This window comes from Theropithecus gelada, chromosome 7a (genome assembly GCF_003255815.1).
Source record: "Theropithecus gelada isolate Dixy chromosome 7a, Tgel_1.0, whole genome shotgun sequence".
Classification (NCBI taxonomy): domain Eukaryota; kingdom Metazoa; phylum Chordata; class Mammalia; order Primates; family Cercopithecidae; genus Theropithecus; species Theropithecus gelada.
In genome coordinates, this window is record NC_037674.1 from 56,954,223 (window position 1) to 56,978,178 (window position 23,956).

The 23,956-nt window shown below is 47.3% G+C and overlaps 1 protein-coding gene across 3 annotated transcripts in view; it reads left to right on the forward strand.

Annotated features, from left to right (window-relative positions):
- CEMIP (cell migration inducing hyaluronidase 1) overlaps nt 1-23,956 on the forward strand; it is a 173,364-nt gene that overhangs the window by 70,104 nt on the left and 79,304 nt on the right. The window lies entirely within an intron of this gene.

Below are 23,956 nucleotides of genomic sequence, written 5' to 3' on the forward strand. Positions count from 1 at the left end.
CTACTCTTAATCTAAATGTCCTGTGTAGTTGAGCAAAATGAGCACCAGAGAGAGAGAGAGACAGAGAGAGAGAGAGAGAGAGAGAGAGTAAGCAAGTAGGTTAACTAGGAAGTGCCCTGTCAAATTGCTGTTATCAGGGAGGTTCTCAAAAATGAGGCCAGATTGAAATATATGAAAGGAAGTGAAATACCTGAATGGATGGGAAGGGATTCCAGGCAGGGGAGTTGAGCAAGTGAAGGCAGAGAGGCAGAGATGCTCAAGGATGACCCAAGAGACAATGCATGGCCCACTGTGCCTGACACACGCTGGAAACGAGCTGGCCCAAGGTGTGATGAGTTAGGTAAGGGCCACTCTCTGCTAAGCCGTCAAGAGTTTGTAAGCAGTGATGGTGGGGAGAGGGCGGCACTGAAAGCTTTAGAACAAGACTGGAGCATAGTGAATACGTGTTTGGGAAGGTTCCATTGGCAAAGTAGTGTTCAGGGAGAGGAGGCTGTTGTGGCTGTCCAGGCAAGGGACGGGCAGAGCAGGGAAATGTGAGGGTTGGGGGTGGGAGAGGTGGGAGGTGCATGTAGGAGGGGTCGGAGGGGTGTCTTTGGCGGGAGCTGGCCAGGGGAGTGATTCTTAATCAGGGATTTTGGGCATGTGTACAAGGACAGAGTGGTGGCAGCTTCTTTATTGTCATCTTCTTTTTTTTTTTTTTTTTTTTTTTTTTGAGATAGAGTCTCGTTCTGTCGCCTAGACTGCAGTGCAGTAGCACAATCTCAGTTCAATGCAACCTTCACCTTCCAGGTTCGAGTGATTCTCATGCCTCAGCCTCCCAAGTAGCCGGGATTACAAACATGTGCCACCACGCCTAGCTAATTTTTTAATATTTTTAGTAGAGACAGGGTTTCACCATGTTGGCCAGGCTGGTCTCAAACTCATGGCTTCAAGTGATCCACCTGCCTCGGCCACCAAAAGTGCTGGGATTACAGGTGTGAGGCATCACGCCCAGCGGTCATCTTCTTGTTATTTTCCCAAAGAGACGTGTCCTGTAGGGTGGGTGAGGAGAAGCCATGTTGTCAGGGACTTTGCTGCTCCCTAAAGTTGCTGATGTGGAGGGAAGGGGGTTCCTTTTCACTGTGGTGATCCCCACAGACTCACCTACAGTCTGGCTCAGTTTTCTCCCAGGTCTGTCTGCTCATCCCCTTACTCGTCAGGGCTCTGGGATTGTCAGTGACAGAAACCCAGCTCCAAGGCAACAGAGAAGGTGAAGGTGCAGATAATCTGAGATAGGATTGAGAAATGAAATTCTGGAAACACCTTTGGGGGAGGCAGGCTCAGGGACGGCTGAAAACAGGGCTGCAAGGCTCCAGTGCCAACAGGGAATGGGGCAGCTGATGGGGCTGCTGCCTTGTACTGAGTAACTTTCACCACAGCAGTGAGACAGATTTCAGACTCTTTCTAGCTCCAAACCCAGGATCCAGGGAAGCAACTTACTGGTCTGGCTTGAGTCAGGCATTTGCCTGTGGACCAGTTGGCAGGGGCCAGTGCCAGGGTGGTGCTAGCCCCCATGGGAGTCCCTGGAGTGACTCTGTGGGAGGGGGAGGGGCAGGGCATAGGGGAGGGGAGGCGGGCAGACAATCCTGGGGTCGCTGCAGCTCCACAGCAGGGCCAGGGAGCAAACAAAGGGTGAATGTAAGACAGGGATGCGGCCAGTGATTGGCTAACAAATCTAATCCCTCTCTAGGTGAGGTTCTTTTTAGAGTTAACATGAGTCATTTGTTCATTGATCTGTTGAGCATTGATTCTGTGATTCATCCATCAAGCATTTACTGAATTCCTAGTCTGGGCCAGGCCCTCAATCAGAGATAGAAAAGGGAAGAAAATAAGGTTCCCTGCCCTCCAGTCGTTCATGTTCTAGCATGGGAAATCCACGTAATAAAATTCTATAATAATAAGAGACCTATGCTGAATAGAGGTGGAAAATAAGGAAGAAAGAGTGATTCATTCTTCTTGGGAATTTATTAAAGGCTTGATGGGTAGTAGGGTTCCTCCAGGCATTGGTGCTGGAGAAGAGCCTTCCAGCAGAAATAGCAATGTGATAAAAGGCGCAGACCATGAGCTCATGTCGGACATTGGGTGGACAGGGGGTCTTCTGGTGGTACTAGCATGGCCAGAGTATAAGTTAGAAGGTGGCGTGGGTCATGAAGCGAGAGAACAGGTGAGATTGAGTAGACATCTAGGGGCCACTTCTTGAGGGACCTCATACAGCAACACGGGTTTTGGAAGGGTGTAAAATACAAGATTTTCCTATGAGAAAGACTATCCTGGCAGCAGTGTAGGCGATGGACTGGAAGGAGGAGGAAACTGGAGATGGGCTGACCATCAGGAGGCCACCGTGAATGTCAGGATAGAGAGGTCCTCCTGCACTGAATAGATGATGAGGAAGTAGAAGGCTATGGGCAGAACTTCAAGGGGGACAGGGTAAGTTCAAGAACAAGGGTGAGAGGAGGCAAAGTTTGCAGGGCAGGAAGAAGTGCTTGATTGAGAGTTCACTGCTGTCTTCTGTTGGAATTGTTCGTTCCTTGGCACAGCAGAGTGGTGAGAAAATGCAATGGCTTGAAATTCTGTTAACTGGGACCCTGGAACAGAAGTACCATTTGCCGATTATGTGAATTTGGACAAATCACTTAACCTCTGAGATGTGGTGGGAGTTAAACCATGTAATAGTAAATAGCCTGATACCTGGCACACAGAAGGCCCTTGAAGTGTGACATTTACACCAGAATCAGAACCTTTTTGGACTCCATGGGCTACTTCCAGTGTGTGTGTGTGTGTGTGTGTGTGTGTTGTAATTGGAGAGGTACGATTAGTAACTAGTAGAAGCAAAAATATTATTCTAGGTTGGTGCAAAAGTAATTACGTTTTTGCTGTTACTTTTAATAGTTGCATATAGAAGACAGCATTTGCTTTTATGGCATTGGAAACATTCTGACTCAGCTTACTGACATTTCCTCTGCCATCGTCTTCTTTCATACTGAAGTGTGGTTTAAAAAAATATATATATATATATCTCATTTCTCCCCATTCAAAGAAGGGTTTATGCCTCTGCTTTCATGTCCCAACATACTTTGAGGGATAGTCTCACCCCCTCCCTTTTCCCCTTGTATGCCAGGACCTTGGAGAACAGCCAAGTAAGGTGGTGCTTATCTCATTTTCAGTCCTGAAGGAGGAGGAAGATAAAGTGTGTGCAGTGTTAAGTGTCTGGAAGGCGTTTATTTGATTTTCAGCTTGTCTTTGTTCCAACATGGATTGAATGGTAAACACACGAGAGTGGCTCCCAATAAGTGCCTGAATAGCTGAGGGGCAAAATGTCCCAGTGGCCCACACCCACATGTACTATCATCATGAGCCCTTCAAGCCTGTACAACTCACTCCTGTCCAGCCCTGGGATACCGGTTGAGTCAGGAGAATGACTTCCTCTGTTCTTACAAAGTCCTGGCCACCAGAGATGGTACTGTTAGCGCAGGAAAGACATGGAAAATAGGGTAGAAATCTATGCAGAAAAAAGTGTTTGTTGTGGCTGAAAGTTCCGATGCCCATTTAAGACCCTGGGAGGAAAAAATCAGATCACTCATGTATGGGCTGAAGAACTAAGACTTTTGGTTGCAAGTAAGAGAAACCAAGTCTAGCTACATTTAGTCAAATGGAAAGGGGGAAAAAAGCAGGGGTTTTGGATTTACAATAAGGACATAGGGAATGTCTCCAAGCATCAAAGGCAGGAATACAGCCAGGCCACAAGAAGGGACTGAAACCAGGAGAAAAATAATCAGCCCAGCTTTGGTCCCTTGTGCCCCTGGTCCAGTCTGTTTGGCCTGGGAGTGAGAAATCTCGCTGAACAAGCGTGACTCTAGGAGGTCCATCCTATGAAAGGGTGGATCACAGAGAGGGCTCTGGAACAGAGTGGAGACCCTGGCTCAAGGCAGAGATTTGGGAAGCCTTACAATATGGTGGTCTTTGAAACCCTAAGAAGGGAATTGACCCAATTCAAATGGCATGGATCTCATAGTAAGAGGTAGGACTACTTGAGAGAGAAGATCAAAACAGGGAGATTAGATTCTAAGGGCTCTAGAACATAAGCTCTAAGGGCAAGCATTGTTTTCTCATCTCTCTGCTCTCCCAACCCCACCTCCCAGACTTAAGGACAATGGTGTATACATAAGAAGGACTGAATAAACGTATAGGTTGAATTGCATAGAATAGACATTATTATAGATCAAGACAGTTGAATATGGATGATTTTGTATTGTTCAACCTAATATGTGATGCACGAGCACTGGGTTGAATTGAGACTTTGCTTTGAATCTTTGTTATGGAACCTTGGGGCAAGTCATGGGCTTGAGGGTTTTTAAGGTTATTCCTTGGACCCAGGTGCTGGAAACACAACTTCCAAATTTAATACCCAGAAGCAAACTGACAGAGGCAGGAACAAGCTGGAGTCAGAGAGATCTGTGTTCAGATTCTAACCAGGCACTGTCCCCTAGGCCTCTGCAGGCCCTCAGCGAGCCAGCAAGGCCTGCCCTGAGATGACAGTGCCACCTCCTCTCTCTGCCAGGACCACTTTCTCTCATTTTATGGAGAAAAGCAAGGAATAACTTTTTCCAACTGAAGCCTCTGGAAGATCTTAGGCAACACGGCCGACTACAGCTGAAACTAGGCCAGCATCCTGGGCCACAGCTCAGCTCTGCAAATGCAGCCAGAGCCTGAGGCGGGAGCTCTTCTCTCTGCCTGGCAACTTCTCCTGGCTATAAACCAAGCGTGGGCTACAGCCTCTGGGAGACCAGGCTGAAGGCCCAGGAGATACTTCAGGCAATTTGCAGTTGCTCCCTTGAATTCCATTTTTAATAGCATCTGTAGGGCAGGGAGCACAAGGCTGACCTGTGAGCCTGGTATCCTGACTTCTCAGGGCAAGACTCTTTCAAAAGTATGCCTTGAGCATACACATTTGTTTTCAGCAAATCAGTCTCTGCTCTGCCCTTTTGGAGAACACAGCTAACAATGGAAAACAACTTTTATATAAGAGAGCTAACTGCAAACCGGGTGCTTTCCTAAGCATTTCATATATATTATCTCTTTGAATCCTCTCGAAACCTCAATTAGGCAGAAGATACTTAACAGCCTTATAAGCCACACAGGAATCTTAGCTTAAAAATGCAAAGGGAAGTCATGGGGAGGGAAAGGAGAAAACCAGGAAGAGGAAAAATAAATCCATGAGATAATGTTATAAGATATAGTGAAGCCATACCTACTTTAAAAAAAACCTACAGAAATTTCCCAGACCTGCAGAGCCACTAAGTGGAACATGCAGGGGTCAAACTATGTCTCTGGTGGCTCATGCCTGTAATCCCAGCCCTTTGGGAGGCCAAGGCAGGAGGATCACTTCAGTTCAGGAGTTCAAGACCAGCCTGGGCAACATGACATAGTGAGAATAAACAAATTAAAAAATTAGCTCGGCATGGTGGTGTGTGCCTGTAGTCCCAGCCACTCAGGAGGCTGAGATGGAAGGATCGCTTGAGTACAGGGATTTGAGGCTGCAGTGAGATGTGATCATGCCACTGCACTGAAGCTCTTTGAGACAGAGTGAGACACCATCTCAAAAAATAAATAAATAAAAATAAAAGTCAAAGCTCCTCCTCAATAACATTTAGTAACATTTATGGAACATGTGCTTACCTCACTCTTCCTCACAACTATTGTTTGAGGAAGGTCCTATTGTCACTAGCATCTTTCAGATGAGGAAGCTGCAGAACAGGGAGGTACCAGAACTTGCCCAGGTTCACACAGCAAATGAGTGGTGGAACTGGGAACTGGGCCGAGGACACCTGCCTCCAAAGTGTCTTGTTGGGTTGGAGAAGGATGGCGGCAAACACAGCTCATTCTTGCTGCATTTTGGTAGCAAAGTTGTGCCTTCTTTTTTTTTTTTTTTTTTCTTTTTCTTTTTTTTTCTTTTGAGATGGAGTCTCACTCTGTTGCTCAGGCTGAAGTGCAGTGGCATGATCTCAGCTTACTGCAACCTCTGCCTCCTGAGTTCAAGCTCCTGCCTCCCGGGTTCGGCTCCTGTCTTGGCCTCCCAAGTAGCTGGGACTATAGGCATGCGCCACCACGCTCGGCTAATTTTTGTGTTTTTAGTAGAGTTGGGGTTTCGCCATGTTGGCCAGGCTGGTCTCGAACTCCTGTCCTCAAGTGATCTGCCTGCCTCGGCCTCCCAAAGTGCTGGGATTACAGGTGTGAGCCACCACACCCGGCCCGTGCCTTCTTTTTGCTCCCAAATCCCATTTTGTTGGAGTTCCCTGAAGCAGTAATAGTAAGGCAATTGTGTGGTAGAATATATTAATGCAATTGGATATTCCTTTGCCATTCTAGGAAATGAACTACTGATACACACAGCAATGTAGGTGAATCCCAAAAGCATGTTGAGTGAAAGAAGCCTTGTACAAAGGTCTGCATACTGGATCATTCCGTTTACATGAAGTCCTAGCAGAGGCAAAGTGAATCTATGGAATGTTTCTGGTATTTCTCACCTAGAAGAGTGGTTGCCTCTTGTTGGAATTGGCTGGGAAGGGGATGAGGGAACTTTCTGCGGTGATGATAATGTTCCAGACCTTCCTGGGGATCTGGGTTTCAGAGACATACGCATTTGTCAAAACTCAACAAGTGTGTGCTTTAGGTTTGTGTGTTTTATTTACATGTAAAATTTCCCTCAAAAGATGAAAAAAAAAAAAGAATATGGAACTCTAGTTAATAATATGTAGGCTGAAGTGTTTAAGGGGAAATATTGCCGTGGTGTCTTTAATTTACTGTGAAATGCATCCAAAGACTAAGATTGATTTCTGGATGGACAGATAGATATGCAATAAAGAGGCAAAATGTTACTGGTAGCATCTAGGTTGTGGCTGTATTAGTGTTCACTGTGAGATTATTTCAACTTGGTTGTGAGTTTGAAAATTTCCATAGCAAAATGTTGGGTTGGAGGGAAAAGCGATTATGTGGAACCCTGGGGTCCCCTAGTGGTGAGTTAGGGGTCCCGGAGCTCAGAATTGCGAGCTGAGATTACGCAGTCAGGAACTGTTATCATTACACATCTCTGTCACAGCTCCCTGGCCCAAGTAAGCGTTAAAATATGCATTTCCCTGGGTCTCACTTTAGAGAGAGAATACTGAGGCCCAGGGAAGACCTGCCATGGTCTCTCAGGACTAGAACCCAGGACTCCCTGTTTCTGGCCACTCCTCCCAGCTAGCTTTATCAGAACCCATTTTCTTTCATAGAACAGGGCCTTTTGTTCTATAGCCCAGGGCTGTAAATTTCACCTGCATGCAGAGATCCAGGTAACTGATCCCATCACAATAAGCCGGTGGCACCCAGGGCAGTAAAACAGGCCTATGCGTTAGAACCCCACCTGCCAGTGGCTTCCTGTAGGTGTATTTGAAGTAGTAGGAAACCAGAGTGGTTTCTACAAATAAATAACCCAAGAAAAGACAAGCCTGTCAGATCAAAGGAGGACTCTGGCCCAAACTTGAACTAAAATCAAGTGTGCTCTTTCGACTCCACTCTGGCTGGGCAGAGGGAGGAGTGGAGAAAGTCTATCTGCCGTGCAAACATTCCCTGTCTCTGCCCTTCCTGGGTTTGTGTGAGCCTGAGAACAGGAGCCCAGGAGGAAGGCTGCACTCTCTGAACTGCTGCCAGGCCCTGCCTCATGACATTCCATCCTGGCTTCCAGGCACAGCAGGTGCCAACAAATTGGCCTCTTGTGTGTCCAAGCCTAAGGGGCTCGTTCGTGAGCTGCACGCCTGTCTCGGGGCTCTCACATAAGCCCGCTAGGGCTCCCAGCTCTTTGAGGAACTTTTCACGGCATCCTCTGTGTTTGGTGGCCCTAGTGGTTAATATAATTCTTCCTGGGGGAAGGGAAGAAGAATGGAAAGAGATGCACAGAAGCCAGCAGCTCTGACTCCTCTCATGGTGGGGAAGGATGAGGGCAGAAGGTGTCTTAGAGCAGAGGAAGGACCCTTAGAAGTTGAAGTTTGCAAACTTCACTGGGCACATTAGTCACTGAGGATTGCCAGTCAGTGGCCTGGGGCAAGACCTCTGGTTTCTAACAGGCTCTTGGGTGATGCTGATGTTGCTGGTCCCTGGACCACACTCTGAGTAGCATCACCAGTGACCAAATCCCTCCCCTCATGAAGTTTGTTGACAATAAGCAAACTCATTGGTGAATATATGATTATAAACTGTGTGAAGAAAATAACCAGGATGCTACAAAGGGTATTGAGGGAGGGACCTTCAGATAGGAAGAAGATGGCAGGAAAAGCATCTGTAAGAACAGGACTTTAGACTGGGACTTGAGGGTGAGTGGAGTAGGGAAAGCATTCCAGGCAGAAGGAGCAGCATGTGAAAAGTCCCTGGGGCAGAATCAAGCTTGCCATCATCAAGGAAATGACAGAGAGGCCCATGTTGGATGGGTGGAGATGGGCATGAGATGAGGCTGGAAAGTGATCAGGCCACACAGGGCTGTATAAAGGGCTGTACTTCATTCTAGGTGTGATGGGAAGCGCTTGGAGGGTTTTAAGCAAAAATGTGCCACGATTCATGCTGGTGCGTCTGTGGAAGATGGATTCGACTAAGGTGGGGAGTATGCTGGTGGGTGGTTCTTCATGATTGTGGTGCACAATCCTTCATGAAATAGTCGTCAACCTTAGTGGCAGTGAAGGTTTTCATTCTTTCTGATGTCGGTCACATTTCCTAGGGAACTGCATGTTTTGGGGACACAAAACAATTGAGGAGAAGAAATCTTCTTTTCCAATAAAGTAATGTAAGGCCTCATTAATTAAATTACACTTTATGAGAGCAAAAAGACTTGTAAAGAACTAACCTTCAGCTGGGCTCCGTGGCTCAAGCCTGTAATCCTAGCACTTTGGGAGGCCGAGGCGGGCAGATCACCTGAGGTCGGGAGTTAAAGACCAGCCTGACCAACATGGAGAAACCCCATCTCTACTAAAATATATATATAGGGAGGGGGGAGGAGGGAGGGATTGCATTGGGAGTTATACCTGATGTAAATGACGAGTTGATGGGTGCAGCAGACCAACATGGCACAAGTATACATATGTAACAAACCTGCACGTTATGCACATGTACCCTACAACTTAAAGTATAATAATAATAAATAAATTTTTTAAAAAAATATATATATATATATACACACACACACACACACACGCACATATACATATACATATAAAATTAGCTGGGCATGGTGGTGCATGCCTGTAATCCCAGCTACTCGGGAGGCTGAGGCAGGAGAATCACTTGAACCTAGGAGGCAGAGGTTACAGTAAGCGGAGATTGTGCAATTGCACTCCAACCTGAGCTACGGAAGCAAAACTGTCTCAAAAAAAAAAAAAAAAAAAAAGGCTAACCTTCATCTTTTTTTCTCCTGTTGGCTCCTTATTAGTTAGGATTGTTTCCATAGTGAATGTCAAAAACACAGCTCAAATTGGCTTAAATGAAAAAGGAACTTTGTTGGCTCATGCAATTGAAAAGTCCAGGGATTGTAGTAGCTTCAGGCATATTTGGGTCTGGGTGCTCAAGTATTAGCTTTCTCCATCTCTAGGCTCCACATTCCTCTGTGCAAGCTTCATTCTCAGGGATCCTCTCTCAATATAGAGGCAAGTGTGGCCCCAGCAACTCCAGGTTTGCCAACCACAGTGGAATGAGATCCAGCTTTCCCAGTAGTTCCAGCCAATGTCCCTTTTTTTTTGGCTTGGGTCATATGAACATCCCTGCACCAATCACAGTAGCCAGGGGAATGGATCTATCCATTGGCCAGGCCAGGTCACACATCTACCTTAGCAGCAAGGTGGGCAGGTCAGCCCCAGTTGAGCCACATGGTCTGAGAGTAAAGGGAGAGATGGCTGCAAAGGAGGATCAAGGGGCTGAATTCGGGAGCAGGGAATGAAACCGGCAAACATCCTCCGTGGGCTCCTCATTCATTTTGAATGTAGCACCTTCTCCCGTCAATCATTAAGGCTGGTTCCAATTCATCACATTTTGTTCTAAACCTGTGTCTGGATCTTGTCCCTCCTGAAGACATCTAGCTCTGGGAGCAGGAGGCATCTTGCTGGCAATGATGCCCTACCTGTTCCATCTCTCCTGCTGCTCCCAGCAGAATATGCCTTTGCCCAAGTCAGAAGGCCTTTGCCCCACAAGGCCCTTGTTTCCAGTTTGAAGGACACCCCTAGTTCACAGTCCACACGCCGAAAGGCAATGGTGGGCCTACCCTGGGTCTAAACACAGATTTCAATCCATGGCATTCGTGCTGACTCCAGGTAGACTGTATCAGAATCGAATGGATTGTAGAGCACCTAGTTATTGTGCACCAAGAACTGGAGAATTGCTTGGTTTGAAAATCCCCTGCACATGTAGTGGTCGGAAGTATTGGAGTAGTGGAGGGAAAAAGCAGTTTTTCCTTCAGTTGGTGGAGAGAAGAAAACACGTTTTCCCCTTTCCACTGTACCTCTAGAAGGGCTTTACCTGCATCAGAATCTTTCAGGGTGTCTGGCAGGGGTGCAAATGCAGATTACTGAGTCCTGCCCCAGCTCCACAGAGTCAGAACCCTAAGGGTAGGGTGGATCTGCCTGCTTGTCAAGATCTGCAGAGTAATCTCCCTGTTTCTCACTCATACACATGCACACATGCGCACACACACACATACACATACAGGCACACGCACACACATTTTCTAGACCTTTCCAGCTCAGGTTGTTGGCTCCACCTGCTTTCAAGGCCTATGGGTGAGTCTCTCCGGTGCTTCGTTCCCCCGTTCCTTTGTTTAATTTGGAAAGTGGGTGCTTTAGAATTACACTTCTATCATACAAAAATAGTTTGAACACACAAAACAGAGCCACACATATAGCCACTCCAATGGCAGCTAACATTTTCCAGGATCTTCTGGTTTTGAGAACTTCTTTCACGTCCAAGTATGTATGGTGTGGCCCACTTAGCTAGAGTCCAGCCTTCCTGGACCCTGTCACATTACCTGTCTTCTCTCTGGGCACTAGAATCTTAAAGACAGTTGTAAGTGGGACCCACACTGTCTGAGATAATGTACTTGCAGTGCTTGGAGGCATCACTCCAAAAGGATTAGTTGTTGGTGTGAAAGCCATGGATGGGATGAGAATGGTACAATGCTTGCTGCAGAGTTTATTTAAGCCAGCATTGCAGCACTGCAAACACCACATCCAGCGCTGGGGATTTTCAATGCCCATCTCACCTAACAGGTAATCAATGAAGCTCTGAGCTGAGTGGGCATCTGCTGCAGAGAAAGATTGTTTCTACAGCATGCCCTGCCTCAAACACTACACATGTCCCTCTTATCCCTTCCCACCCCTACCTTGCCTCCACCCCAGTTTCAGCCACCTGAAACTGTTCATGTCTTATCACCCTCAACTTACCCTACCCCTTAGCTGCGCTGACCCCTCTGCCCTCTGACCTCACCACGCAGCTCCAGCCCCTGCCTACTGCACTCCCTCACACCCTTCTCTTGCTGTGTTCCCTCTGCCTATGTATTCCCATGGCATCTCCTAACCCCATTGTCTCTTTCTTCTGGTGCCTGCTCCAATGTCACCTTACCAGAGAGAGCTTTCCTTTCCTCTGCTTGATTTCTCTCTGCAGCTCTTTGTATGATCAGACATATATGGGAGGCATTTCCTTGCTTATTGGTTTCTATTCTTCCTCCTGCAACCCCTCTCTCCAACAACCTTACTGTGAGCTCTAACCTGATCCAGGGCAGGGTCTTTTCCTGAGTTGTTTCCTGCTGTGTCTCAATGCCTAGAACCATCATGCAGTAGGCACTAATAATAAACATGAATTGATTGATTAAATTCCAGTGGAGACCTCCAGGCTGCACTCCTATTCCCCTCCCATTCCTCCTCTCTGTCCCTAGCAGTGGTATCTTTTAAAAGTACACATCAACTCATTCCTCTGGCTCCTCCTGTCCGCCAGTGCCCCCACACCCACGCTTTCAGGATAAAGTCCAGACTCCTTAACTTTGCACTGAAGGTAGTTCATGAATGAACCCTGCACTATGCTCATCTTTGTTGATCCTTGGCACCTGCTGTATTCTCCAGGCATCCTCAATCTCCTTAAGCACTGATTTTATCCTCTTTGAAACAAAGCTCTTCCTGGGACTATGAGCCTCCCTTCCCCCATTGGGCCAGGAACCCCCCAGCGGGGAGAATGGGGCAAAAAGGGCCACTAAATAACCCCGATGAGGAGTGATGTGGGTCTTGACCCTGGTAGGAGGTGATGGGGAGAGGGCAGGGGGCATCTGGTACAAATTTTTCTTGAGCCTCAGAAACAAGTAGGCACACATAGAATAACTTCAGGCCAGAAGAAATGCCAAGTCAACTGCTGATGCTAGTATTTTCAGTTAACAAATACAACTGATGAAGTGTTTATTGCTACAATCACTTACCAAGCCAGTACAGTGCACACAACCAGCTGGGAAGATGCATAGCCCAGTGAGTAGACTTGGGTAGCTCCAAGTTCTGACTCAGGGTCTCAAGAGAGGCTCACCTTACCTTTGAGGTCTTTGAACTCTGTGATCTAGCTGCTCTTGGCATCACCTGACCTTTTAGCTGCTGGCTTTGAGGAGCCAGCCCACACCACATTTGCCCAGGGAACTGGGAATAAAAAGGCTCATGGCGGGGCAGCCTCCTGGGCTCCCCTGACCCTGGCAGACTTTCCCTGCCTGGACAAGAGCCAGCTGGCAGAGCCTTCTATGGATGATGCCCGGGGAAACCAGAGTTGGGACTCAGGTCAACTTGTCTTTGACGTCAGGTGGCAGCTCCTCTCCTAAAATACCTACTTGCATCCACTGATTTATAAGGAAGCTGAGGAGCCTGGGTTGAGCTGGTGGAATTTAAACTGTCTTTCCAGATGAGGCTCACTTGTTTACAGACCATCTGATGGACTGGGAAGGCCAGACAGATGCTCAAATTCAGGAAAGGACAATGAGGCTTTGCAGAGAGGAATCCCATCATGGAAGAAGCCATCCTGTGCCATGCAGACTCAAAGTTGGGGCCGGAGGGACAGTCGGGAGAGGTTTAAGGTGGAGAGTGACCCAGCTACCCGAGTAGCATTCATTACCAGGTCCTAGGTGTGTTGAATGAACCTCTCTGTTAGCCTCCATAATACCGTGGGAGCTGGGTCACCTGGCTATGGAACATGTAACTGAGCATGGACTGTCCCTCTCCATGCAGATGAGATGGGCCACTTTCACTGTGAGGTAAAAGGCAGCTTCCAGGGCAGGCTGGGCTGGGGGAGAATCCCTCATGTCCCATGCACAAAGATAGCAGCAGGTGGATGAGGAGCAGGGGTGGAGGTGGAGCTTAGCTAAACCCCCAGCAAGAGGCTGTGGCTGTGAAATCCCAGGATATCTGCAGCATGAGCTGGGACAGGATTTGTGTAGGCACCCGTAGGGAGTCCCAGAAATACCTGGAGGAATCATGCAAGAGGCCTGCCCTATAGGAATGAGTGAATCTCAGAGGTGATGGGTGTCTATGGCCTGGGGACTGAGGGCAGGGAAAACTGGGACACTTGGCTTACCTTTTATAGTGGGCAGCATCCTCTCCAGAGAGTCCTGGGATTGGCGAGAGAGGCCAGGACCCTTCCTCGCTACAGCCTCCAGTCACTCCAAACTGTAGGAGCGGAAGGCTGGCCTCGGACTTTGTGGGCCTGGGAGTACCTGTATCAGTAACGAGACTTCCCCTCTTGCTTTATGATGCTGGGAAGACAAAACCAACTTTAACAGGGAAGATACTCTTTTTTTTTTTTTTTTCACTCAATTGAGGGTAATGCTTAAATGACAAAAAAGAGTAATATATATTTTTTAAAATCTGCTTAATGTCTCCAATTTCTACTTCAAAATATACCCACCTGTTTTGATAGAGGGTGTTGGACAAAGAGTTGAAAGTTGCAGAGCTGGCAAATAGCCAAATTCATTTGGCAAACACATTCACTTAGTCCAATACTGACTGGGCAGCCTCGGTGTGCCAAGCTACTGAACTAAGGTCTGTTGGGAAGGAAAAATGTGTTCACGGAGTACCTGCCCTCAAGGAGCCCACAGCCCAGTGTGGAAAATGTTCAGGAACTCCAAAGACAGAATGACATAAGTAAAGAAGGGTTTGATGAATATGATGTGGATGCAGAGGGAGAAGGAATTGATAGGAAATTTAGGGCCAGGAAGAACCCTCTAGGGGAGAAATTATTTTATTTTGTAATTAAAACAAATTATGCATTTCAAAAGCTTGAGCATGGCAGCTGGGAGGATGGTCGGGAAGAGAAAAAACACTGAAGTCAAGGAAGCAAACATCAGAATGGGGGAAGGCCTTTGGGGGCCAGGAGGAAATTCATGGGACTAAGAATAGATCTGCTCCCCGGGTGCTGCATTTCCATTACCCTTTCTCCTCTTTCACAGCCCCTCGCCCAGCAGGTGTTGTGTTTTCTTTCATGGAATCCCCCAGAAGGGTGGGAATGTAATACCGGGAGGGGTAAACAAGGCCATATTTTATCTTTTAATCCCTCTCCTCTCCTGTCCCCTACTTTGCCCTCCCCTCCCCTCCCCTCCCCTCCCTTATTCTCTCCTCTCTTCTCACTTCCCCTCCTCTCTTTTGGGAGCTGTGCTTTGCTTGAATGTGAGAGACAAGCAAAGCCCCCTGGAATAAAACAATGAGCCAGGCTGCAGCGCAGAAATGACCTCTTCTCATACCCTGGCCCTCTGAGGTAGCAGGAACCTCCCTTTATCTGCTCCTGAATTCTCTGCTGTTTCAGGACCTCAGGACTCTGGCTTGGTGCATCTGCCACACTTCACATAATCCAGGCAGAACTTTTGCCCAGAGCCCAGTGAGGGACTCTCATTAGGTCATATTTGGGTTTTTTTCCCCAGGTCATAAACATATTGCCCTTCAGGGGTGAGTTTCCTGCATAAAGCCGTCTGTGACAAGCTTTCGAGAAAACACCTCTTGTTTAGATGTAACACTCATCTGAAGACTCCGTTTTACCAATTTATTAGTGAAAAAGGCTACCCTAAAAGCCCACGTAATAAGCCAGGTTGATGGTCAGCTGTGTCCATCACTGCCCGGGAGGCAGATGTGGGTAATGGCGACACACTGACCTTTATGGAGTCTTCATCCGGGCTAACCCATGTACCACACACATTGCATGCATCATCTAATCCCATCTAACAGACCTCTAAGACAGCTACTATTATTCCCCCATTTTACAACTGAGCAGACAGAGGCTTAGATTGTTGAGTAACTGGCCAACTACACATACAGCCCTTAAGTGGCAGGTCTGAGACTTAAATTTGGATCTATCTTGTGATAAAGCCTGATACATTTTCGAATATTTAGGAGGCTGACAAGTGTCTTTTTGGGATTTAATTAATACTCTGTAACTAACGGTTCTCAAACTTAAGCGCATATCAGAATCACCCGGAGGATTTGTTACAACAGCTTTCTGGGCTCCACCCTCAGATTTTTCTGAGTCACTTGGTCAGTAGGTCTGGAGTGGCACTGAGAATCTGTTTCTAACAGGTAGTGTGATGCTGCTGTTCAGGGAATACCCCCATGAGAACTGTCGCTCTGAACTGAATTGTAGCTCTAGTGTGGACCTAACTACACCACTCTGAGTAGTGAGGCTCAGAGCTGTTCCATAGAAGTCTCTACAGTGATAAATGTGTCCTCAACCTGTGATGTCCAATACAGTAGCCCCTAACCATATACAAGCTATGGAGCACTTGAAATGTACCTCGTGCAACTGAGGAACTACATTTTTTATTTTTATTTTTTATTTTTTTGAGACAGAGTCTCGCTCTGTCACCCAGACTGGAGTGCAGTGGTGCAATCTTGATTCACTGCAAACTCCGCCTGCCAGGTTCAAGCGATTCTCTTGCCTCAGCCTCCTGAGTAGCTGGGTCTACAGGCTTGCACCACCATGCTCAGCTGTTTGTATTTTTAGTAGAGACGGGGTTTCACCATGCTGGCCAGGATGGTCTCTATCACTTGACCTTGTGACCCACCAGCCTCGGCCTCCCAAAGGGCTGGGATTAGAGGCGTGAGCCACCACCTCCGGCCAAGGAACTACATTTTTAGTTTTATCTAATTATAATTACATTTACATTTATATAGCCACATGTGATTCATGGCTACTGTACTGGACAGCATGCAGCTGTGTCCAACCCTTTGAACATGAGGACTTTTTTGCTTATGTGTGATGGTGGATATCATGAAAATTATGCACAGCCCTTTTTTTTTTTTTTTAAGCTCATCAGCTACTGTTAGTGTATTTTATGTGTGGCCCAAGACAATTCTTCTTCCAGTATGGCCCAGGAAAACCAAAAGTTTGGACACCCTGCCAGATTTATCATTGTGGCTAAATTATTTACTCTTATGTTTAATCTCAAGTGAGTAACTACAGATTGACTTTTCATTAGGACATATCTGGTTTGCTAGGAGGGTCATGTGCATTATTTAGATTTCAGTGCCTGTTGCACAGGGACATGGGACTGGGGGATCCTTAAGGATGGGGATCTTACTTTCCTTTGCCCCCAGCACCAGCGCAGTGGCCGCCCATGGGGTAGCAATGTGAGCTGAATGAATAGGAGGATGTGAAATAGTTTCAGAGCTACCTTTCCCATCCCTTCCCCACAGCTGATTGGTGGGGTGAGGAGGGATTTGGTCTTGATGGCACAGCAGGATCAAACGGGATTCACTCTGCCATGCTTGGGGATAGGGTGAGTCTGTGAAGGTGAATTTCTGTTATCACAGGGAACTGTAGCATCTCTCCTCTTTGGCTTTGTAGGTGGTTCCCCATTGGAAATTTCCCATATCAATGTTTTTTGGGAAAAAGATAATTCAAGACTCTTGGCTGGGCAGGTTGGCTTATGTCTATAATCCCAGCAGTTTGGGAATCCGAGGCGGGTGGATCCCTTGAGGTCAGGAGTTCAAGATCAGCCTGACCAACATGGTGAAACCCAGTCTCTACTAAAAATACAAAAAAAAATTAGCCAGGCGTGGTGGTGGGCATCTGTAATCCCAGCTACTGGGGAGGCTGAGGCAGAGAATTGCTTGAACCCGGGAGGCAGAGGTTGCAGTGAGCTGAGATGGCACCACTACACTCCAGCCTGGGTGACAGAGCGAGACTCCATCTCAAAAATAAATAAATAAAATAAGCCAGGTGTAGTGGCACATGCCTGTAATCTCAGCTACATGGGAGGCTGAGGCAGGAGAATGGCATGAACCTGGGAGGCAGAGGTTGCAGTGAGCTAAGATCGTACCATTGCACTCCAGCCTGGGCAACAAGAACAAAACTCTGTCTAAAAAAAAAAGGACTCTATGGGTACATAAATAAAAGGTACCCAAGGCATGTGTTTACTATCCAAATATTGCTTTGAAGTGTTGTCTCAATAGAAACAGTAGGAATAAATGGGCCTAGTCTTCCCTTCTCTCGCCCTTCCTCCCAAGCAAGCAGAGTGACCGAGATGACATGTGTCCCATAACTTGAGCTCAGACAGTAATTCCCCTATCAGATACTGGATCAGGTTTCCATTTAGCTGCTCCTAATCAACAGGAGCAATTCTCTTCTACTCTGTGGGCCTCAGTTTGCAAATCTGTAAAATAGGGAGGGTGGGGGTGAACTAGATCCTTGCTGCTTAAAGCATGGTCCACCAACCAGCAGCAACAGCCTCCCCTGGGAGCTTGTTAGAAACGCAGAATCAGACCCTACCCCAGACCTGCCCTATCAGAATCTGCACTTTAACAAGTCCCCTCCCTAACACTGATAGGCATAAGAAAGTGCGAGCTCGAATAGGTGTCTTATTTCAGCTCCTACTTTCTGTGAGCCTGAAGCTAAACTGCAAGTTGTTTTATTTTTAGGAATTAGAAGCACAGTTTCTGGAAGAGAGACCAGGCTTTAGAGGGCCTCTGGGGTTTTTGGTCTTTGCAGCAATGGGAGAGGTCTGGGCACGTGTGTTTTCAAAAGGTAAAAGTAACTCATGCCAGAGAAACATGCTTCTTGCAGCATCCTGGGATGCCCCAATCTGCAGAAGCAAAGGGTTTTCTAAGTGCTTCTCTCCAAGGATGCAGACTGGGGTGCCCTGTCCCTGGGGCCCCTGCACAGCAGCCCCACACATCCTGTCTCAGGAGACTGTGCTGACGGCAACCCCTTTGAGAAAGGGCTGGCAGGAAGGAGCTCAGGGCTGCTGGGAGTTCCCCAGGCTTGGGACTCTTCCTGTGTTTATCTGTGATCCAGAGGGGTGCTTGGATTGTTCTGTCTCCCACCTCTTTCTTCTCTCTAGGGATACTGTGTCAGGACCAGGTGACCAGAGAGATGCATTTCTCTGTCAGGAGAGAGCTGGGCCTGGGGAGGAACGAGTGGCAGACGGAGACAGTGGGGCGGGAGGCGGTGTTTGGCTGCCCCTTACCTGACCCAGGAGAGGAAGACAGGGCTCTTACTGGGCAATGTCAGAGAAGGGTTTCTGCATCACAATTTGTCAGGGAAGATTTCTGTCCTGTGGGAACAAGATCTCTGAGCTCTGCTTTCCTGTTTCCATGATTTCTGGTGTCCACAAAGATAGACTTTTGTGTCCTTAGCCAGAAAAGAATCTTAGTGGACCCTGTGCAGGTGATCCAGTCCTCCAGGAGTCATGGCATGAATTTAAGAATCTATGAACATGTGACTAGGTCACAAAGGAAGGGGGAAACGTAAAAGCTTCCCTGACCACAAGAGAGCTGGAGGGAGATTCTTGCCCACCTTCCCCCAAGCTCACCCAGGCTTGATTTCAAGATCACTATTTTGTCTACCAGGGCAGAGAAATGGCTCAAATCAAGCATTTACTCTTTCCAGTAAACCTGGGTGAGAGATAAGCAGGGAGTGGTGTTATTGTTCCCATTTTATAGAATGTGGGTTCTGGAGCCAGACCACCTGGGTTCAAATCCTGACTAAGCCACCTACTAGTTCTGTGACCCTCGGCAGAACCTCAGCCCCCACTCCAGACCTACAGAATCAGAATCTGCATTTCTCAGCAAGACTTACAGAATCAGAATCTGCATTTCTTCGAAAGACCTACAGAATCAGAATCTGCATTTCTTCGAAAGACCTACAGAATCAGAATCCGCATTTCTTAGCAAGTTTCCTGGGGAAACATAGGTGCACACTGAAGATTGAAAAGTGCTGGCTGTATAATCTCTCATATTCCTACCAGCACCTATATTCCGAGATCCTGAGATTATGCTGCAAATGATTGAATCCTTAGAAGCACAACTTCTGGAGAAGAAAGGCAGGCTTTGAAGTTTGTCATCTACTTCCTGTGTGACCTTGGGCAAGTTATATACTTTGTGCCTCAGTTTCCCCATCCATAAACTAGAGATAATAATGATACCCAGCTCAGAGTGTTGCTTTGAGGTAGTAAATTAGTCAATATGTGAAAAGTGCATAAAGCAGTGCCTTGCACCTAACAGGGCCCTGGTAGTGTTTGCTTCAATTATTACTGTTGTTATGACAGATGAGAAACCTGTGAGCTTCAGAAAAACTAGGTAATTTACTCAAGGATGCCGCATTAGTTTGCTAGGGCTGCCATAACAAAGTAGCATGGACTGGGTGAATTCAGCAGCAGAAATGTATTTGCTCACAGTTCTGGAGGCTAGAAGTCTGAGATTGAGGTGTCAGGAGGGTTGGTTTCTTCTGAAACCACCTCTCTCCTTGGCACGTAGGTGGCTGTCTTCTCCCTGTCTCTTTACATGGTCTCTCCTCTATGTCTGCGTCCTAGTCTCCTCTTCCTATGAGGACACCGGTCATACTAGATTAGGGCCCCACCCATATGACCTCATTTTACCTTATTTACGTCTTTAAAGGTCCTGTCTCCAAATACAGTCACATTCTGAGGTATTGGGGGTTAACATTTCCACATATGGATTTGTGGAGTGCACAGTTCAGCCTGTAACAGATACATAACCATTAAGTGACATATAAGGATAAACAAAACTGTGCCCAAGAGAATTCACAAGGGTGTGGTTGGTTCCAAAGCCTGCCACCTCTCAACAGGAGAAAAAGTGACCTATATTCTCATATGTCATTTTAAGGGAAGTGTTCAGAGTCATTAGGCTCAAGTAAAATATTTCCCTTGAACTTCGCTAAGTGAAGCAAAGAGTGACTCTCTAGATTGTGCTATCCTGTCAATGGTACCATCTCTTTATCTTCCTTTGCCTAAGAAGATAGCAGCTTGCCATTTGGGAGTGTAGTTCCTTGTGTACTTGCCTCTCTCTCCTCTTGCCAGTAAGATACTCGAGAGGCAGGATTCACATCCGATTCCTCTCTGTACCTCTCAAAACTCCTACTCCCGAGACCAGTGATATATATAAGTTGACATTTTTCAAGTTAGCAAATCTCAGTTGACCCTCACAACAATAACCCCTGGTTATCAGTAGTGTTATTCCCATGTTCACAATGATAAGGCACAGAGAGATTGAATGGGCTGCCGGAGGTCACACAGCTGATGAGAGCCAGGGTTGGAATTCAAACCCAGATTTTCAGGTCCCATCTCCCATCTCTTCTCTCATGCCACAGACTGTCCTTGATGCCAAGAGCCCTCATGGCTTGAGCACTGACCACGGGGCACAGTGCCTCTTTTGATTCTCACGTTGACCCTGGAATTTACAGTGCATCATCTCAGCGTTACAGACTTTTAAATGGGGTACAAGTGGCCAGATGGCACCCTCCATGTGAGCTGCATGGCTGGGATTGAAGACTCTGGAGCCCCTGCTCCTGGCTACCCCACTGTCCTGCTAGTCACTGAGCTGAACCTTGCCTAGGTTGGCTTAAAGTAAGAATCACCTCATGCAGTGTGGGTAGGGATGGGGATGGCTGTCCCTCTGCTATCTTATCTCAGGAACTTCCAGGTCACCCTGCAGGTCTCATCTCGCCTCCTGCCTCAGAGCTTAAACTGGCCCTTCCTCTTACCTCCTGCTCCCTCTTCTTCCAATAATCCCTAGAAAAGATCCTAGCTTCCATAGCCTCTCTGGACAGCAGGAATCCTCGTCCGCATAAGGTTGAGGATGCCATGGGAGTGCCATTGCTCTGCAGCCTCTCTGGAGGCTCCTGTAACACTTGGTTTCTCTTCCCCTGTCTCCCCTTGCTCTGCAGGTGACAAAGCCTGGACTCCGGTGCAGCTGGGGCTAGGGCTACCTGAAGGGAGAGCAGAGACTCAGGTGCCCGGTGAGCAATGGCAGTGAGGAGCAGAGAGCGACACCAGCAAGCAACGCCTCCTGGCCCTGTTTTTGCTCTTGTATCTCTTGACCCAGTGAGGCCCAGCAACCATGGGGACTGAGTAGCAGTTGGATCTGGGGGCAGCCGTACTTCTGGAAAATTTTAGCTTGTTATTGTGAAGACTTGTGGAGTATCCCAAAGTGCTGGCTTTCGGAAATGGGTGCCTGCATTTTCTTCTGCACAGGCTCTGCTGAAGGAGTTTGCTGCACCCTTGAAGGGACAGGCAAGCTCAGGTCCTCATGGCTCGATCTCTGAGCAGCCCTCTAACCCAGTGAGGACAGCGGTCAACCAGTCTCCAGCTAACAGCTTCCTGCAGAGACTTCCAGCATTGTTAGCTAACGTGCGCTCTTCTGAGGCCTTCAACAGCTGGGAACTGTTTCAAGACTATCTTGCCAGCTAAGAAGTGGAATCCCAGTTCTTGTTGCCAGAAAGCTTTTAATGGCCAATGGAGAATGCTGTCCTCCCTTGGTGAAAGAATTCCCAAGAGAAATTTGGGCATCTTTTAGGATTCACTTCAACAGAATGTTTCTCTGGACATGTGTCTTCAGGCACTGGAAGCTACTCAGGGGCAAGAAAGCACGGATGACCCCTTGCTCAGCAATGTGGGATTAGCCTCTTTGGGCAGGGCAATCTCTCTGCCCCCAGTGGCTTAGACAGCTGGCTCTGAGACATAGCAGAAGGTCTCACAAATGTTAGGAAAAGGAGGTTGAGCATTATTCCTCCATGTGGAATTATTTTTGCATTTATCCAGAAAGTGACTATTTTTTGGTCTTTGAAATCACCTGTGATATAATTAGAAGACATCAGACATTCAATGTCCATGTCACCAACCTCCCCACTTGGTACCTGGGAAGTCTGAGGTCCACAGAAAGAAATGTCTTAATGAGGGTCACCCAACAAGTTAGGGCAGGAGGGATACCCCCACCCAACCTACCTCCCATACCCTGCCACCTCCAACCTTGCTGTCTGTCATCTTCCTTTACCAAGGAAGGGCTCTTCTGAAGCCATGATGATTTGGGGCCCTTTGGCAGCAGACAGCAAACTATTAATACCTTTGGTTTTTCTAAACTGGTAGAGATCTGAAACCAGGGTTCTGGCTTTTCTCTGGGGACCATAAAATGCTCCTATTCCTGGGGTCCCCTTCTTTCTATTGCAAGGAGCATAAAATGGAGCACTCCTCTTCTGGGGGCCATGGGAAAGGAGCCATTCCCAGATGCTGTGATGCGTGACTTCAGCAATCTGGCTGAAGCGACTAGAATGGGCCCTGTTGTTCTCCACAAAGCAGGCTTGGGCCAGGCAGGGTGGCTGTTAAGAGGACACGGCCAGCATTGATTCTGGGAGTATCGTTTCCTCCCTCCCCCGGCCTCCCAAGCACACCTGTGTGGGAGGTACCAGGCAGAAGGCCCAGTGTTCTCCTTTCAGACCCCTTGGCTGTCCCAACTCACTGAACTCGCACAAAGAGCTTCACTTTGAACCGAAAGGTCAGGAGTGATCAGATTTTTCACTGAGCTTGTTCAAAGGGAGGAGCCTGGGCTGGGTGAGATAGATTTGGGCCCTTTTCTCAGTGTGGGAGAGTATCTGTTTGTTCCTGGGCACAACTACAGTCATATTCATAGGAGGAATTGGGGAGATGGCATAGAAGCTGCAGCTGGCCACCCCCAAAGCTCATCTAAGTTCTCTGTGTGTGCTACAGGGGACTTGAACAAAGACATCTCTCCGAGTGATATTATAGCCTGAAAAGGAAATCTCACATCTTTTCCTTTATTAAGTTCCTGTCTTGAGGTTTACCTAGACAGATTCCCATAGTAAACTTCTATATGAGTAAAAGTGAAAAAAATAACAGTGGCTTAAATAAAATCGAAGTTTAATAAACTAGAAGTTTAATTCAGGCCAGAGATGGTGGCTTACACCTTTAATCCCAACACTTTTCGATCACTTGAGGTCAGGAGTTTGAGACCAACCTGGCCAACATGGTGAAACGCTGTCTCTATTAAAAATACAGAAATTAGCCAGGTGTGGTGGTGCATGCCTGCAATCCCGACTACTGGCGAGGCTGAGGCAAGAGAATTGCTTGAATCCAGGAGGTGGGGGTTGCAGTGAGCCGAGATCCTGCCACTACACTCTAGCCTGGGTGACAGAGCAAAACTCTGTCTTAATAAAACAAAATAAAATAAAATAAAATAGTTTAATTCTCTCTCAATAAAATGAGTCCATCATCTAGGGCTGTTTTCATTCTACACAGGGTCGGGACCTAAGTTTTCTCTCCGCTTGCATTGGCATCCTCAGTGCATGCATGGCTGCTACTATATGGCCCAAGATAGCTGCTGAAAACCCAGCCATCACATCTTCCTTCCAGCTAGCAGGAAGGAGAAGGGAGAGAAGAAAGTCTTTCTGTCCTTCCTTCAAGGGAGTTTCCTGGAATTCAGACACTATACTTCTGCTATATTGGCCAGAGCTGAATTCCAAGGCCACAACTAATGCAAGGGAGACTAAGGAATGTAATCTTTATTCTAGGTAGCCGTGTGCTCAGATAAAAACCAGGGATTCTGCTACTGAGGAAGGAGAAGAAAATGAATATTGGGGACAATTAGCTATC